This window comes from Lissotriton helveticus, chromosome 1_1 (assembly GCF_964261635.1).
Source record: "Lissotriton helveticus chromosome 1_1, aLisHel1.1, whole genome shotgun sequence".
NCBI classification, from domain to species: Eukaryota; Metazoa; Chordata; class Amphibia; order Caudata; family Salamandridae; genus Lissotriton; species Lissotriton helveticus.
Genome location: NC_136057.1, coordinates 890224845 through 890242313, shown reverse-complemented (window position 1 = coordinate 890242313; position 17469 = coordinate 890224845). Strand labels below are relative to the sequence as shown.

Here is a 17469-nt window from a genome sequence, read left to right as displayed (position 1 = left end):
AGAAATGCTGGAAAAGTCAGGAAATGACAACCAAAGGTATACCAGAAGAACGCCCTTAGAGAATAGACAGGCAAAAATCCAGCCACAAAGAGGGCAGCCCAACCTCCCAATCAGGAAGGAAAACCAAACCTGTGACACAGGAAGAAGAAGAAGAAGGAGAATAGGAAGGAAAAGGAGGAGAAGGAGAAGAAGGATAAGAAGGGGGATAAGGAGGAGGAGGATACGGAGGAGGACCAGGAGGAGGAGGAGGAGGAGAAGAAGAAAAAGAAGAAGGAAACATTCAGACATAAAAAGTCTGAAAAAGGGACATAAAAAGCCTAAAAAAGTGACATATGTACACATGATGAATGTGGTGAAACTTGTTGCGGAGCCAGGAGAAGAACACCTGGGCCGTATGCGACAAGGACAATACAAATCCGAACCCAGGCTGGGGCCCCTCCGAGGGAGGCCGGAGAAACAACGCTAAACAGAACAGAGGACTGCTCTGGTAAAAAGTGCACCACTCATAGGCACCAAGAGTGTCAACACCAGGTAACAAGGCCACAGCAAAATTCTGAATACAAGACACTGGCTCAAGGAACCCAACGGGTCCCCTACGATAACACAATCACAGTACTGAGAAGAAAACAAGTTACTTACCTGTAACTGTAGTTCTCCAGTATTGGAAGCTTTCATAGATTCACATGCTTGAATCATTCCCTGTCTTCGAGACGGGAGTCTCCGGTACATAAAAAAAGCAATGCTTAGTAGTATAGCAAACTGAAAAGAGGCCTAGGCCCATTTCCCTTTTGCAACCCACAATCCTTGTTATGTAAAAGAGACCAAACTTTTCCCTGAACCAAACAGAGCTCCTCAGCCTCTAGAACCCTCCTGAGAGAACCTTTTGCTCCCCAGATTTTCGGTCTTCGTGCTAAATCCAAGGTGAGCCTCTCAGGGGAAGAGGGTGGGTCGCATGTGACTCTATGAAAGCTTCCAATACTGGAGAACTACAGTTACAGGTAAGTAACTGGTTTTCTTACTCCAGTATTGGAGCTTTCATAGATTCACATGCCTGAATCAGAATAGCGAGCAGTAGCTTAAAGCACTTTTTTTTCATATAGTTACTTAATACAGCATCATCCTGTACATAGTTTTTTTTAAAAAAAATTCAAAAAGCCTTTATTGAGGAATAGAAACATGACAGATACAGAACACCGTGCATGATCACAATACACAGCAGCAAGGTACAGACCAAATCAGTCAATGCATTACAGTGAAGTAAATTTTCAGCAAATGAAGAATTCAAGAATTATAAAGTCGCAGCAACAAAAACCCAGGGTCACACCCACCCCAAAGGGGACACTCATAGAAGAACAATATCAATGAGGCTCATTGAGAAGAAGGGTCGCCAATGAGAATACAAAGAAACAAAGGATGAAAGGGACAGTCACTGACCAGCACCAGCGGCCGCCGTGGACCCAGGGCCGGCGGGAGAGGCAGCGCTACCAGGGTGGGAACAGGCTAGGGGATAGGCAACCAGAGGGGCCCAAATGGCGGCAGGGCGGGGATAGGGAAGTCGCAGCACCCAGAATCCGGGGTCACATTACTCCCCACGAGAACACACCAACAGAACAATAACAATGAGATTCATTAAGCTGCAGGGGCTCTGGTAAAAACATAGTGAAGGGGACAGTCACTGACCAGCACCAGTGGCTGCCACGGACCCAGGGCCGGTGGGGAGCACGGGGGAGGTAGCGCTGCTAGGGTGGGAGCGGGAGAGGAGATAGGCGACCAAGGGGGCACAAATGTCGACAGGGCGGGACCTGGCAGGCATTAAATCCCAAAACTCCGATAGGAGAGTCTGGCTACGAGAGGCATCCTCCAACCAACTGTCAACCTTAGGGGCAGGCCGCCGACCCCAACACATGGCTACCCTGCACCTGGACAACCTGGATTGAGATCAAGCGGCGAGAGGCACCAGGACAAAACTTGACGAAGCTGAGGAGACACAAGGGGGGTCCGGACATACAGCCGCACCGGTGATGTCGGAAATGGTGGAACACACCGCCTGCCAGACTTCGTAGACCATAGGACAAAGCCACGCTAAGTGAGAAAAGTCCGCGGCAGGGGCAGCACAAGGAAAACAAGAATCCCCAGGGGTAAGCCCAAGCCGGTGGAGCTGCACTGTGGTGCGATAAAACCTGTGCAAGTACTTAAAGTGGATCAGGCAGAGCCGGTAATTCAGTGAAAGCTTTTTGGTTTGACTACAACAATAGTGCCAGTCGGCCTCCGAGATGTCAACACTAACGTCCGCGCTCCACGCCTCCCGCGCCCGAGCCAAGGAGATGGGGGAAGACAACAGGGCAAAAGCGTACAGTTTAGTGACCAACTTGTGCTGTGCCGGAGAAGTGTATATGAAATCCAAAGCCGGGAAGGTAGGCGGGGGTTGTGGAAAGGTGGGGTGCAGTTTCCGGCAAGTAGCGCGCGATTGATAGGATAGGAGCGTATCCTGCATCGTCAGAGACTCTGGAAGCGAGTAAAAGGAGTTCCCCAGGTAAAGATCGGCCACGGTCTTCAGGCCCGATCGCGCCGCATGACGGGACATGCCGGACGACTGAAAGGACGGGAAATCCGGATGATTAATAATCGGCATAGCATTGGCAGAAAGAAGAGAGAGACCAGAGAGCCGGCGCAGGCAAGACCATGCCCAGCGCAGTGTCTCAACCGTGTCAACCTCCGCCCGGGGACGCGCCACGGGCACACAAAGAGCAGTGGACAGCCGACAGGGGGAAGCGACGTCAGTCTGCACCGCAACATGGGGCTGATAGGGGGTAGGTGAATCCAAAAATGCAGGAAGCTGGCCTGGGCACATAAGGCGTAGAGTCAGGCGCACCCATTCCACCAGCGGACATGGGTAGAGTGAGGATGTCGTAGGCCACCCTGGGCTGCCCCCCCGCCCACACAAGTGAGATGACTAGAGAACGCCGTTTACGAAAGAAATGAGAAGTGAAGGGGATAGGTATGTTCAAGAAGAGATAGAGGAATTTAGGGAGGACCACCATTTTGGCTATAGTGATGCGACCGGCCAGGGACAACGGCAGTCTGCTCAACGAAGGAATCTTGGATTCAAGCCAATCCACCCCCCGCCCGAAGTTCGACCTCCAAAGTTCATCCAAGTCCCTGCTTAACCAGATGCCCAAGTAGCGCGTGGGGCCAGATGCCCACTCAAACGGGAAGTCAGGAACGGAAGGGGTAGTGGCATCGGTCAAGGGGCAAAGAACATACTTACTCCAGTTTACCTGGATGACCGTGAGCGCGCCAAATCGTTTAAACTCCCGCACTAGGGGGTTGAAGTTTTCCTGGGGGTGGCGGACATATAGAGTAATATCGTCCGCATACATTGAGACTAGGAGGGAGCGGGACGAGAAACCAATGCTTCTGTGAGTATGGTGCTGCCGTAATCTGGCGACCAGGGGCTCCATCGCGATGGCAAAAAGCATAGGCGATAACGGAAACCGCTGACGAGTGCCACGGGTGATGTTGATGGAGTCGGATACCTGCCCATTTATGCGGACACGGGCAGTCGGACAGGTGTAAAGGAGTTTAATATTATGCAAGCAGTGAGCACTAAATCCCATACGCGGCAAGATGTAGAATAGGAAAGGCCATTCCAACGTATCAAACGCCTTAGTGGTGTCGAGTAGGGCGGCCACGGCCAGTAAATTAGGATTAATTTGATGTAAGGACAGAGAAGATGGTGCGAAGGTTATGTGAGGTACCGGGTATGAAGCCAGACTGATCAGGAAGAGCGATGGTGGGCATCAATAAAAGAAGACGGGAAGCGATCAATTTGGCAACGATTTTGTTATCAATATTTATAAGGGAAAGTGGGTGGTAGGAATCTCGGCGGGCTTGTCAGGTTTAAAGAGCAGGGTTATCAAAGCCTCACGCAGGGACGGTGGGAAAATGCCAGTTTCAAAACATTTGTTGTACATAGCTGCCAGAAGGAATTATAATAAGAGGCAGGCAGGCCGTCCAGGCCTAGGGCCTTATCGCTAGGAAGGCTGCCAATGGCTGTCAATATTTCTTCACTCGAAAAAGAGACTCGAAATATTGATCAAACTCCTCCCGTGGCAAGGGCGTTACGGCTGAATAAAGGTGAGAGTAAAAGTCGAGAAAGTGGGACTGTATTTCTGCCGGGGAGGTGGTCCTATCCAGACCACCATCACTAAGAGCCGTTATGTAGGAGGCTGCACGTGGGGGCGCAGGAGATTTGCAAGGGTACGCCCCGGGCGGTCCCCCTCCCCGAAGCGGTGAGCCCGACCCTCCCTGCCGAGGAAAGACAGCTCACGGCCTGCCTCATCCGAGAAGTCGGTATGTTTCTGACGTAGCAGCGCCAACGTCTCAGGGCTGGGGCACGCCGCCTGGGCGGCATCCAGATCCTTAATTTCCCCCTCAAGTTTAGCCAGGGAGGAGCTAATAGATCGGAGAACGCCCGCCTGTTTGGAAATACATTCACCCTGGATGACAACCTTGGAACCCTCCCAAAGGGTGGAGGCAGAGTTGGTGATCACGGTTTGGATTTCTGCACAGAACACCGAATCCCCGAGAGCGTTGGGAGTAAGGGGCCAGGTGAAGGCCCGACGCTGGAAATGAGGAGTCCTAAGGCGAATCTGGACCGGCGCGTGATCGGAGAGGGTACGAGCCATATGCTCTGCATCGGCGAGCCAGGACAAGATGTCCGGCGAGGTCAGCCAGAGATCAAATCGCGACCAACAGCCCCTCGCACCAGTGACGCAAGTACCCTCCCGGGCATCGAGTCGGAGATGGCGCCAGGCATCGTGAAGAGAATTATCGGTTAAAATAGACAATAGAGCGGCAGCAGAGCGTGGATGGGACATGTACGAGCCAGATCGGTCCAAGGTCGCTGAAAGAGTAACATTGAAATCTCCACCCCAGACTACAGCCTTGGAACCGCAGGAGGAGACGAGATGCCAAACACGATGAAAGAACTGCGGGTCATCAGAATTGGGGCCATAGACCGCGGCAATTGTGACAGGATGGGCCAGTAGTAAATCATGGAGGATGACATACCTACCCTCCGGATCAAGAATAGCCGGGGAGGTCTGCCAAGGGAGGCCACGACGCTGCAAGATTAAGACACCCCTGGCATACGACGAGTATGTGGAAGAGTGGGATTCCCCCCAGTGCCGAGATTGGAGTCTGGACATAGAACCCTGCAGCAGGTGTGTCTCCTGTAAGAGGCATATGTCCACCCAATGACGCTGTAGGTGAGCATGAATCAGGTGGGCCTTACGGTGGTCATTTAGGCTGCGGACATTCCATGTCCAACAGACAGTCATCCATAAAGGGGCCGGGCAGGAAGCTGCACCTCGCGGTGCGGGCAGCAGGCTGCGCAGACCAACATGGCGCACGCTTGGGCTGAGGGAGACAAAGGGCTGCGGAGTGTAGCGCTAGCGAGGAGCAATGCAGGTGAATAAAAACCACTCCCCTTAGAGTGCCAACTACAGGACAGCATGAGACAAGTGCGTGAGCGACTGGCTGGCCGGCATGGCTTAGAGGGCAAAGCGCAGGGGGAGTAGACGAGCGCCCCACATACTAGACCCCAGGGGGGCGTGACCCATGAGGGGAGAGGAGTGCCAGTGGAGTACCGAATGGAGCGGCAACGCATAACCAGTGAGGGCAACCAGGAAGAAACAGAAAACATTGTGCTGTGTAAGAGTCGAAACAATACCAGATGCGAAGTGATGGCAACTGGCAACTGTGTATTGCGAAAGACGCAATGCAGTGTTAGAGCAAATTGCGAATTTAAGGAGACTTGCGACGGTGCTGTGCAGAGGGCAAAATACAGTATCAAAAACCAAACAAGAGAGAACCCAACATCCAAGCCACCCCCCCTCCCCAAACCACCCCCACCATCCCAAACAAGAAGAAACCTAACCACCCTGCACCCACACCAACCCCCCAATCAGGCTGAGAATACCACCCACTCCACCCAGGGAGCCCGCAACTGGGAGGGGGTAATGCAAATTGAACAATGGAAATCATTCCGGTGAGGGCATGGCTGGACTCGGCGAACACCCCTGCAAAGTAGCAGGGTGGCCAAGCTTGAGTGGAATAGCGACATCTGAGACAGTTCTCGAGTGAAGCAAGAAGAAAACATTGTCCACACAATTAGTCTATCACTTAAACGGCCGGCAGCTTCGTGTGGGGACTTGGAAGAGGATGATCTGGATTCTTTGTCTAGTCTCTTGGCAAAAGCAAGGGCCTCTCGCGGATCAGGAAAGACTAGAGTCTTGGAACCCTGTCGGACCCTCTGCTTCGCCGGATAGGCCAAGGAGTATGAGACCTCATGCTTCTGGAGGATGCGCTTGGCTGGCAGAAACTCCCTCCTAGCGGCTTGAACAGTCAGGGTGTAGTCCGGATAAAAAGAAAGGGTGTTACCCTGGTGCGTGATGGTGCCCTTATAGTGTGCCGCCCAGAGAATGCCATCGCGATCTCGGAAGTTCAGGATCTTCGCCACTATAGGACGGGGAGGCAGACCAGGGCCAGGACGCGGGCCAAGGAAGCGGTGGGCGCGCTCACGACGAAGAATTAAGATAGGACATCCCCGAAGATTTCCTTGATTAGTTGCTCGACAAAGCCCTCCATCTTGGAGATGTTGGTGGACTCGGGAAGGCCCGTGATGCGGAGGTTGCTCCAACGGGAGCGGGCCTCCAAATTTTCATTCTTATCCCGAATGACGGCCAAGACCGTATCCAACTGAAGTAGCTTCTGCCTGTCCTGGGTAGTCGCGTCCTCGGCGTCAGAGATCCTGGATTCCACATGGAGAAGTCTGTTGTCATGGGAGTCGGATAGCTGATCAAGCTGGGAAGCAATGCCAGTGACAGTCGACTTGACCTCAAGCATTATTGCCTTTAGATCGTCATCTCGGCTCGGGGATCCATCAGCACAGCGGAGTCGGCTCTGTCCGAGCCTGCACCGTCTTGACGTGAGGATCTCCGGAGTTCAAAGGCAATCTTGGGCTGCTTTGGGTCAAATTTCCCCATAGCGATGCACAGTTCGAGTGAACGCCAATTCACACAGGAAGAGGAGAGAGCCGGCGAAGCAGGTTGATTAGCAAGCGGTTAGCTGCCAGTAACGTAGAGTCCATCCAGGGGCACGATCCCGGAGACTGGAGGGAGGCAGCACCAACAGGCCTGCAGGCACGACCCCCCCAGTACGACACGGGTCGTAGTCGGCAGCAGGGGATGGCTGAGAGGAGCCTGCAGAGCAGTTTTCTGCCCAGCCGCCACCAGCAGGAGAGAGAATGGAGAAACCTGGGGGCCCAGGAACACACCAGGAGGCCGTGAGACGTCACACTAGAGCCCCTGAGAGAGGTGAGGCAGAGGCAGGTGGGGTGGGGCCCCAGCGGCTGCCCCCCAGGCCCAAAGGCCTCAGCGAGGCACAGGCGATGAGGCGCCCAGGGCGCCGCGGCAGCGATGTCAGGCGGGTCCCGCAGCGCCGAACAGCAGGTTCCAGGCAATGTGCAGCGGCCGGCACGCACCAGGGGGGAAGCACCAGCGGAGGAATCAAGGGGGGCGCGCTGCCCCCCCAGCCCGGGCAGCGCCGCCCCCACGCAAGGCCGGGAAGGAGCAGTAGGCCGCAACTGGGCCGCAGCGCCACCAGACCAGGCCGCACAGCAAGCGGCCCCCGACCTCGCCGGTGAACCCCCCCCCCCCCCCCGCAAAGTTGCGACTCACTGCGGTGTCCAACGCCCGGTCCACAGCATCAGCGTCTCAGCACAGCAGCCCGGCAGGCAACAGCAGCTCCCACAGAGGCACAGGCTGCACCCTGGCACAGGAAATCGGTGCCAGCCACGAGAAGAGGATCTCGGCCGGGGAGGCACGCAGAGGCACCCAAGTGTGACAGGTAGGTGTGCGGTGCTCCCCGGAGGCAGGAATCTGCAGTATAGTGCCGGGATTATATCGATGTCAGCAGGATTTTCCCGGATAAAAGCACTTGGCCGGCAGAGCCCACTTAGAGTGCGGCCATCTTGCAGCCGGCCAAGCCCTGCCCCCCATCATCCTGTACATAGTTAGTTTAGAATTCTGCATATCAATATTGCAATCACCGTAACTACTCATAACCATAAAAAATATGTGCATTTGTAACAAAGAAAAAAGGACGGAGGAATGCAAAGAGGGCTAACCGTTACTGGATAATGTTTCTTAGCACCCCTTCTCCCACCGCTATGTCTCTCTCCGCGGCTGCTTCGAAGCAGTAATGCCTGGTGAAGGTGTGCGTAGATCTCCAGGTCGCTGCCCTGCAGATATCCTGGATCGGCACTCCCGCAAACAAAGCAGTAGAGGTAGACACTGCTCTCGTTGAATGTGCACAAACATGTGCGTTCAGAGGCTTTCCAGCAGCTTGGTGACCATTTCCTATCGCACTGGAGATCCACCTGGCAATCCCACGTTTTCCTAAAGGGAAGCCTTTCCTGGGTGCGCTGAAATCGACAAAAAGCTGTGAAGACTTGCGGATGGGTTTAGTCTTTTATAAATAGAATTTGAGACATCTCTGGACGTCAAGCGAATGAAGAACTCTTTCCGCCGCTGTTGTTGGTTGAGGAAAGAAATGTTTTAGAACTAATGGCTCATTCAAATTAAAGTCAGTTGGCACTTTTGGGATAAACTTCGGATTAGTTCTGAGAATCATCCTGTCCTCTTTAAATTGCAAGAAAGGGTCTTGAATTGTGAGAGCCTGCAACTTCCCCACTCTTCTGGCCAAAGTGAGCACGACGAGAAGTGCCACCTTCCACGATAGGAATTTAAGATCTGCCCTGTGTATCGACTCGAAGGGCTGCTTCATTAATTGTGAAAGGACTATGTTCAAATGCCAAAGAGGTGGTGGAGGCTTTATTGGAGGAAAAACTCTGAACAATCCCTTCATGAATTGTTTAACAATCCTTGCCGACCATAAGGACGCACCTGAGGAAGTCCTTCTGTAGCGTGATATTGCAGCTAAATGTACTTTTATAGATGCATGAGCCAAACCCGACTTCGCCAAAAGTAAGATGTATGGAATAATCTCATGAGGTGCCGAATTCCAAGGATTAATGTTATTTCTTTGACAGCATAAACAGAATCTCTTCCAGTTCATTCTGTAGGTTTTGTTCGTACTATCCGCTCTGGTCTTAGAAAGGATGTCTTTACATTCCTCCGAGATGTTCAGATGTTGAAACTCACAGTGCTCAGGAGCCAGGTCGCTAAAGCGCAAGGATTTCGGGTCCAGATGGAGCACCTGTCCCTGGGAAATCGTCAGAAGCAATGGTATTGGCTGGAGGCGAATCGGATGGACCTCCGACAGCAGCAAAAGCTCGGTGAACCAGTGCTGTCCGGGCCACCATGGGGCTATCAAGATCATCCTGCACGGTTATTACTTGATCTTCACAAGCACTCGCGGCAGTACGGGAATTGGAGGAAAGGCGTAGGCAAAGACGCCCGACCATGCATTCCCCCCAAGATCCCGTTGGGGAAGCCAGCTTGCGCAGAAACGGCATTTCCTGTTCTCCGCTGTTGCGAAGAGGTCTACTGTCGGTTCTCCCCATCTTTGAAAAATGCTGTCCAGGGTCCCTTGATCGATCTCCTACTCGTGGCAGGTAGACTTGAGCCTGCTGAGAGTATCTGCTTTTAAGTTTTTGTCCCCTGGAAGATGTTCTGCTGTTATGGATATCCTGTGTTGCAGCGCCCATTCCCATATCCTCTGGGTCTCTTGAGACAGGGAGAGTGATCTTGTTCATCCCTGCTTGTTTAAGTAGTGCATTGCAGTTGTGTTGTCCGTTCTTATCAACACAGATGACCTTCTTATCCTTGGTAGGAAAGCTAGCAATGCCAAGCGGACTGCTTTGAGTTCTAGTAAGTTGATGTGCAGTTGTTGCTCGTGCAACTTCCAGCGGCTGCTGACTTGGAGGTCTTGAAGAAACGCTCCCCATCCTTCTAGGGACACACCTGTAGTCACTATCAATGGGACTGGCCCTATAAGGAATAAAAGACCCTGCAAGACGTTCCATTTTCGGGTCCACCATGTCGCCGCTTGAACCAGGACCGGCGTTACTTTGACTAGATCCTCAAAGGATCCCTCCGCCTGACTCCATTGTAGATCTAGTTGCTCTTGCAAAGGACGTATCCTTAGCCTACAATAAGGCACGAGGGGAATGCAAGATGACATTGATCCCAGCAATGACTTGTACTTGCGTACTGAAAGACACTTTCTTTTTGCAAAGTCAGGGAAGAGAGATATAATTCTCAATTGCCTTTCTTTGTAGGGGAACGCCTTGTTTCTCTCCGTATCCAGTATTGCCCCAAGAAAGTGATGTTCTTTGTTGGTTGAAGTGATGATTTTTCCTTGTTTAAAGTCAGACCTAAACTAGCAAACATCTCCGGGCAAGTCGCTGTTGACGATCGGGCCAATTGTGCTGTAGGTGCCTTGACCAACCAGTCGTCGAGGTAATGAAATACTTGGTGTTTCAGTTTCTTTAGAACAGCCACCACTGGGGCCAGGCATTTTTTTTTAATTCGTGGGGGCGATTTCAGGCCGAACAGCAGTACCTTGAATTGGTAATGTTCTCCGGCTACCATGAACCGAAGGTACTGCCTGTGGGAAGGAAAGTACACATCCTGCAGGTCTAATGTCATATGATCTCCTGGGTCTAATAGTAGAAGGATGTCTTGAAGAGAAACCATTCTGAAAGATTGCTTCTTGAGATAGTTGTTTAGGGATCAGAGATCTAGAATCGGACGCCATTGAAGAATGTTTTTCTTGACTAGAAAAAATCTGGAGTAAAACCCCCTTCCCCTTTGGGAGTTTGGCACCGGTTCTATTGCTCCCTTTCGGAGCATTGTCCGAATGTTATTTCACATTTGATGTAAATGCTTGACCTCCTGATGCACCGGCGGTGTAAGAGGGGGCGTCTGTAGAAGTACTAGAGTGTGGCCGAATTGAATAATGTTGGGGACCCATTGGTCCGTAGTTATCTGTTGCCAATTTCGAAAATAATGAGCAATCTTTCCACCCAGGGGAACATGTGATATCAGAGGAGTAGGTGTAGCTGGAATTTGAAAGTTGTCATTGTCATCGGGTGTTGTCTTTCCCCTGACGATTTCCTTTACCTCTCGGAGTAGATTTCGTGTAGCCTCGTGACTGGCGCTGTGAATATTGCTGGCGGTAGGGCTGAGATGAGGTGGAGTAAGAGGAATATCGTCCTTGTTGGTATACTGTTCTGTAAGACGACTGGCCTCTACCCTTAGAGCCTCGAAAAGAAACTTTCCTGTATTGTAGAGTTCCCAATGACTTAGTTGTATCCGTATCTTTTTTGATACTCTGCAGAGCCTCATCTATATGCTTGCCAAACAAATCTTCACCGTTGAAAGGAAGGTGCAAGATCTTATTTTGGACCTCTGGTCTAAACGCTGTTGCTCTTAACCATCCTTGTCTGCGTAGTACCGCTGCTCCTCCTAGAGATCTGAATGCTGTGGTTGCTATGTCCATAACGCAATCTATGACTTCGGCCGAAGTCCTCTCCCCCTCTTGCAGAATTTTTCTGGCCTCTTGTCTCTCCGCCTCCAGTACACGGTCTATGTAAGGTGAAAGGTCGCACCACATTTGCCTATCGTACCTCCCCAGAATGGCCAGGGCACTCGCAGCCCTCTTTAACAGGGCAGACAGAGGAAAATTTCTTCCCCGCATTGTCCAATCTCCTACCCTCTCTGTCCGGAGGCGCCGTAATGGAGCTGACGGATTTCTTGACTTTTGTTGAGTCACTTGGGTAATGACTGAGTCCGGCTTGGGATGACCCAAAAGATAAGCTGGAGCATTTGAAGGCGCTTTCTATTTCTTGTCCAGTCTGGTGAGCACTGGAGTCACTGTAGCTGGTGTTTCCATGACTTTCAGGCCTTCCTCCCAAAGATGACTGACAATCGGTAAGGACCGAACTGTTCTACGATAGGGTTCCTTGAAATCATACAAGAAACATTCAGCTTTATCCTCTGCCATGGTAAGTGCAAATCTTTTTGTGGCCTTCTCCATCAGGTTATGAAAACCACTGATGTCCTCCGGTGGAGAATCAACAGGTTTCGGTGAAGGAGAAGGCGACGACGGAATGAGATAATCGTCCCACTCTCTGCTAGGGTCTGTGGTCTCTCCTTCCTCCTGGTCATCATCTGTGGTCCCTGGTTCTTGTTGAGATATCGGTGGTGGAGATCTAGGAATAGGCTCCGGTAAGATCTCCCGCCTACGCACTGGTGTACTAGGTACAGAGCGTGGTTGAAGCGTGGCCTGAGGTACAGGATATCTCCTCTTATAATCCTCCAGCAGGCACTGCAGATCTTTTAACAAAGAAGATGGCACACTCGTCATCTCCTCTTGATATTCCTGGCGGTACTGTTGCTGGGGACGATCTTAAAATTCTTCATATTCGTCCTGTGAGTCCTCCTCTTAGTATTTCACCTGCAAATGCGACAGGCTACTAGCATAACCAAAAGGACCACCATCATCTTCATCTCCCTCCGAATCTTCCTCTTCCAGAAGGTGAGATGGTACCAGAGGCGACACCTTACTTGGAGATGTAATTTCTGGTGTAATTGTCCTCTTCCAGGCCAAAAACCTCTTTTGTTGGGTTTTTTCCCCCTGGTCGGCGAGCCCGTCGACGAGATCGCCGTAGAAACCGACGACGATACCGTCGACGCTACCGTTGACGTTACCACCATCGTCGTCGTAGCCGTCGATGATCCCGTGGTCACTGCCGTCGTCGACGATCCCGTGGACGACGTGGTTGTAGCCGTAGTCGTCGATGCCGCCGACGTCGTAGGTCTCGGCACAGACACTGTCGTTGACGGTGGTACTGTCGACGGTGATAAAGGTTTTGAAGTAGCTTTTACCTCAGATTTCGTTGACGTTTTCTTTATCGACGCTCCTGTCGACGATGCAGATCTTTCCACTTTTTCCTCAGAAGGTGTGGAGGATGGTTTCTTGACCATAATCTTGACCTTTGGGGGAGATTTTGAGGGCTCTGAAGTAGTTTTCTTGGCAAGTTTTACCCCTGAAGCATGACCCTTCTCCTTTTCTTTGCCTGAAGGAGATTAAGGGACTGCGCCCAGAAGACCCTGGGGTGGTCTTTTTAAGGGCCTTCTCAGGTCTCTCACCTGAGGTATAAGCCTGAGGAGATCTGCTTATTTTCTGAGATCTACTGGAAGAAGAGTCCTCCTCACTGTCACTAGATATGACATCCTTCCTGGCTTTAATCTTATGAAACCATAGTAAAAGCCTTCCTTCACGATCCCTCAAAGTTTTATTGGAAAAGGTACGACATACCTTGCAATCCTTTTCCTGATGGTCTGGATAAAGGCAGTAGATGCAGTCTTTATGAGGGTCTTCTGTATAGAGCCATTTCTTAGAGCAGGTGCCACAAGCTCTAAATAATCCCTTTTTCTCCTTGTCAGCCATGGTAGAAGAAGGAGAAATAGTATGAAGGACTTCAAATATTTAAATCTGGATAAGGAATAAACCTCAGATTCAATCTGAATTGAATAGAACAGAAGAGTTTGAGCAGAGCTCAAAGGAGACTCCCTAGCACAACGTGCGGTAGAAAATCTGAGGAGCAAAAGGTTCTCTCAGGAGGGTTTAAGAGGGTGAGGAACTCTGATTGGATCAGGGAAAAGTTTGGTCTCTTTTACATATCAAGGATTATGGGTTGCAAAAGGGAAATGGGCATAGGCCACTTTTCAGTTTGCTATACTACTAAGCATTGCTTTTTTATGTACCGGAGATTCCAGTCTCGACAACGTGGAATGATTCAGGCATGTGTATCTATGAAAGCTCCAATACTGGAGTAACAAGTGGTGACATAAAGAACCGATCTAGAGTGGACCGGGGCGCCCCCAGGGACACGGTCCCACGTCCAAGAGCCTCCAAACCTTCCTGGCAAGGAACAGTAGCTACACAATAGCAAACAAATACCTCACATAGGGTATTTCACATCCCTATAAAAGCAAGGGACACCTCTTGAGACAAGCTCATAGGCAGGGGTCAAAAGAAACACTAACATCTGGCCCAGCGGCAGTAAAGTAAGGGAAAAATCTCCGGCTGAACAGCCATACAACCTTTCTGGGACTAACCTCTTGGACCCAGAGATACAAACAGACAAACTGTGACAACACCGTCACACGAAAACAGAGATCCGTCATAGGGGATTAAAATCCCGGATGTCAATGAAATCTTGAAAAGAGACGCTGGACTGCTGATTCGGCATGGTCGTCAAACAAATGGACCCCATCAAAGGGCAAATCTCCGAGTCACTCCCAAATATTTTCCGGGAAACTGCCACTGCAGAGCCAAACTTGGCGATGCAGGGCAACTGAGCTGGCCAGAGCTCGACCCATGGAGCAAGTGGTGTCCATTGCTGACCGAATGGTAAACTGTGCCATGTTGTGGCAATTCCGAACAAGCTGGAGCAGGTCAGCACGAGGGCCCTCTGGCAAAGAGGGAAGGAGTAGCTCAAGGGAGTCCAAAAGGGCAGAAGTAGCCCGAGCAAACAAGCAGATTGCGTTTAGGGATCGAAGGCCTGAGCTGGTGGCCGCAAACACATTTTGCACGACTCCAACCATCTAGACTACCGAGTGGGCGGAAGCAACGGCGGAGGAGAGGAAGAAAACGCAGCCTGGACTGCCAGTCCATGAGCCCTAGGATGAAGGGACAAACAGGCAGGGTTATCTGGAGCCCGTAGGTGGCGGTGCACCACACCACAAGCCACGGGGTCACCAGACGAGGGTCTGGCCCAAGTCTCCAGAAGGACATCATATGATGATATGCCAAAGGGTAAAAAAGGCTCCACATCCACCGAGCCCCGGTGAAGATGATCCAACAAAGGATCTGAAGGCAGGGAGAGAGAGGGCGGCGGCATTTTAAGACCTGTGCAGCCCTACTAACTGCCCTCAAAGTCAACGCTGGCCATTCCTGGCCATCCTAGGTGGAGACAGCAAGTCATCCGTTGGGGAGGGTTGCAGGCTAATCCGTCCTCCCAACGACAGAGGCCCTGCAGCGAAATGAGCCGGCCGGTGTCCCATGGAATTTTGCTCCGTGGCGCATTGGAACACCTGTGTGGGCGGGGAGCCCACGGGTCACGTTCTCTGACCGAGGGTACAACCGGGGAATGATTCGGCGGGTCGGCGCTGATGGCCTCCGTAGAGGGCTCGTACACCCGGTGTCGGGCCGGCGTTGATTCGACCTCCACCAAGGCCTGAGCCTGCAGGGAGGAACGAAGTCGACTAAGTCGAACTCTGAGCTGCAGCCACATTCAGCGACGATGCCGGAAGCCCAGCAGGACTGTGCTTAGACGTGTCAGGAGGGCTAGACGTCAGAGTGGGATGCCGGTCCGGGCTGTGTACCGACGTCGCAGCAACTCCAGGATCGTAGTCGAGGCACTCGGTCGGCATCGAGGGCAAACCCGCCGCCAAACCTCCAACCTGAGTCCCTACTCCCTGTGTGAGGCCTGATGGAGCGCCAGGGAGAGGGGGTGACCCAAAGATGGCCTGCAGAGCCCTGGAATAGGCTTCCATCTGGGTCCGAGTTGCCCCAGCACCAGGAAGTAGTGGATAGGCAGGAGTCGACTCCTAAGGGCTCGCGTCCGGTGAAGACAGAGCGGGGGCCCCCAGTAGCACGCTTGTGCGAGGTTGATGACCTCACTGACTTCTTTCGGTGCTTACCTGAGGCAGGCAAACGACGTTCATGGGAACGACTCCGGGATCTGTTCCGAGCAGAGACCTCAGCGTGGGAGGAAGAACTGCACCTTTTGGAGCCCTCCACTGGAGACAGAAGCCGGCGCCACGAAGACTCTGACTAGGACATCGGGGCAGACAACAGTTTCATCCGCCGTTCCAGCAGGGATTTCGGCATCAGCTGCCAGCAGGCGGCGCATTCGGCGGAGTCGTGGTGCTCGCCCAAGCACCACATACAGATCTCGTGTGAATCCGTCGCCGACATCTGCGGCGAACAGGACGCACACAATTTGAAGCCCGCAGGCATCGGCACACTGTTCCAGACACGAAAGGCGTCGCGAAGGCCTGAAAACAGGCAAGAAGAACCGCTTAACTTTGGATCCACATTGGGACACGGAAAAGAAGAAAACGGACGTCAGCATGCCGAGGGGGTCTTATATGGCTCCATAGACGTCGCTTCTGTGGACGCCGTCAGGACGGAGCAAGGCGACACCACACCCCGGCGTGCAGCGGTACTGCTGGGAAAAAAGTTTTCCGGATCCAGTCTGAAGCCTGGGGTTATTCTAAGTTAAGGAATCTACAGCTAGATGTCTTTATCAGATAGTCTTCTTGCCCCTAATCTATGGGGCCGTTTAACCCAAATCTGACCCTTAAGGAGAGCAAAAACACAACTCACCAAGTTTTCTTAAGCAAATACTATTGGGGGGGGGGTGGTTGAGGGGGACAAGCTTCCTGGGTATGGGCCAGTGTTTATCCCTCACCAGGAGCTCCATTAGACTCTGAGCCCCCCCCCCCCCATTTTGGCTAGGCGAGTTTACTCCCAATCTGACCTCCACCTGGGAAAGGGGGGGCAGAAACCCCACTAGCCACTAGTGTATTTTTAGAGTAGACTAGTGTCTTCACCCTAATCTACCCCCTCGCAGAGGGGCAGACAATACACTAGACAGTTTTTGTCTGTAGTTTTATTTTGGGTGGGGTAGCTTCCCCTGGAGCATGGGCCGATGCTAACCTCCACCCAGGACCATATAAGTCTTGTTGGTGGGGGGGAAGAGGGGGTCCACCTCCAATCTGCCCGCTGAGGGGGCAGAGAGCTCACTAGATGTCAGGGATATATTTTATTGTGGAAAAAATATGATATGTGGGAGAACCACCCTGGTGTTGGGCCTATACTCCGGCCCTAAAACCCTAACAGTCTTTCTGCCCACTTGGTTCACAGATCCCCATTTTCTGTTACAGGCACCAGCCCAGCCACACAAATACGGTACCATGTTTATCAACAGACTTGGGGAAATGGTGGGAGAGGGCACATTTGTGGCATCCTGCAGATTCCAGAACTTCCCATTACAGAAATGTGAGGAAAAAGTATGTTTTTAGCCAGAGTTTGAGGTTTGCAAGTGGTTCTGGGTAAAAAAAAGGAGCTGATCAGTCACACAAGTCACACCACCCTGCACTCCCCTGGATGTCTAGTTTCACAAATGTGAAGATTTTGTAGGTTGCCCTAGGTGCTAGCGAAGTTAGAGTGCAAAGTAAACAGCCATCAACATTGCACATAAGGGTAAATTTTGGTAGAAAAATTTGATCTGTCCATGTTGTGTATTGGGTATTTTCCTGCCAAGGGTGCTAGGTCCACCCACACAAACGAGGTACGATTGTTATTGGGAGACATCAGGGAATGCTGAGTGGTAGGAAATGTGCGGCTTCCTGCAGATTCCAGAAC

The 17469-nt window shown here is 51.9% G+C and overlaps 1 protein-coding gene across 1 annotated transcript in view; it reads right to left on the bottom strand.

The window, feature by feature from the left end:
* The window catches only part of ARID2 (AT-rich interaction domain 2), a 1386754-nt gene that overhangs the window by 46281 nt on the left and 1323004 nt on the right, over positions 1 to 17469 (bottom strand). The gene's annotated exons all lie outside the window — the stretch shown is intronic.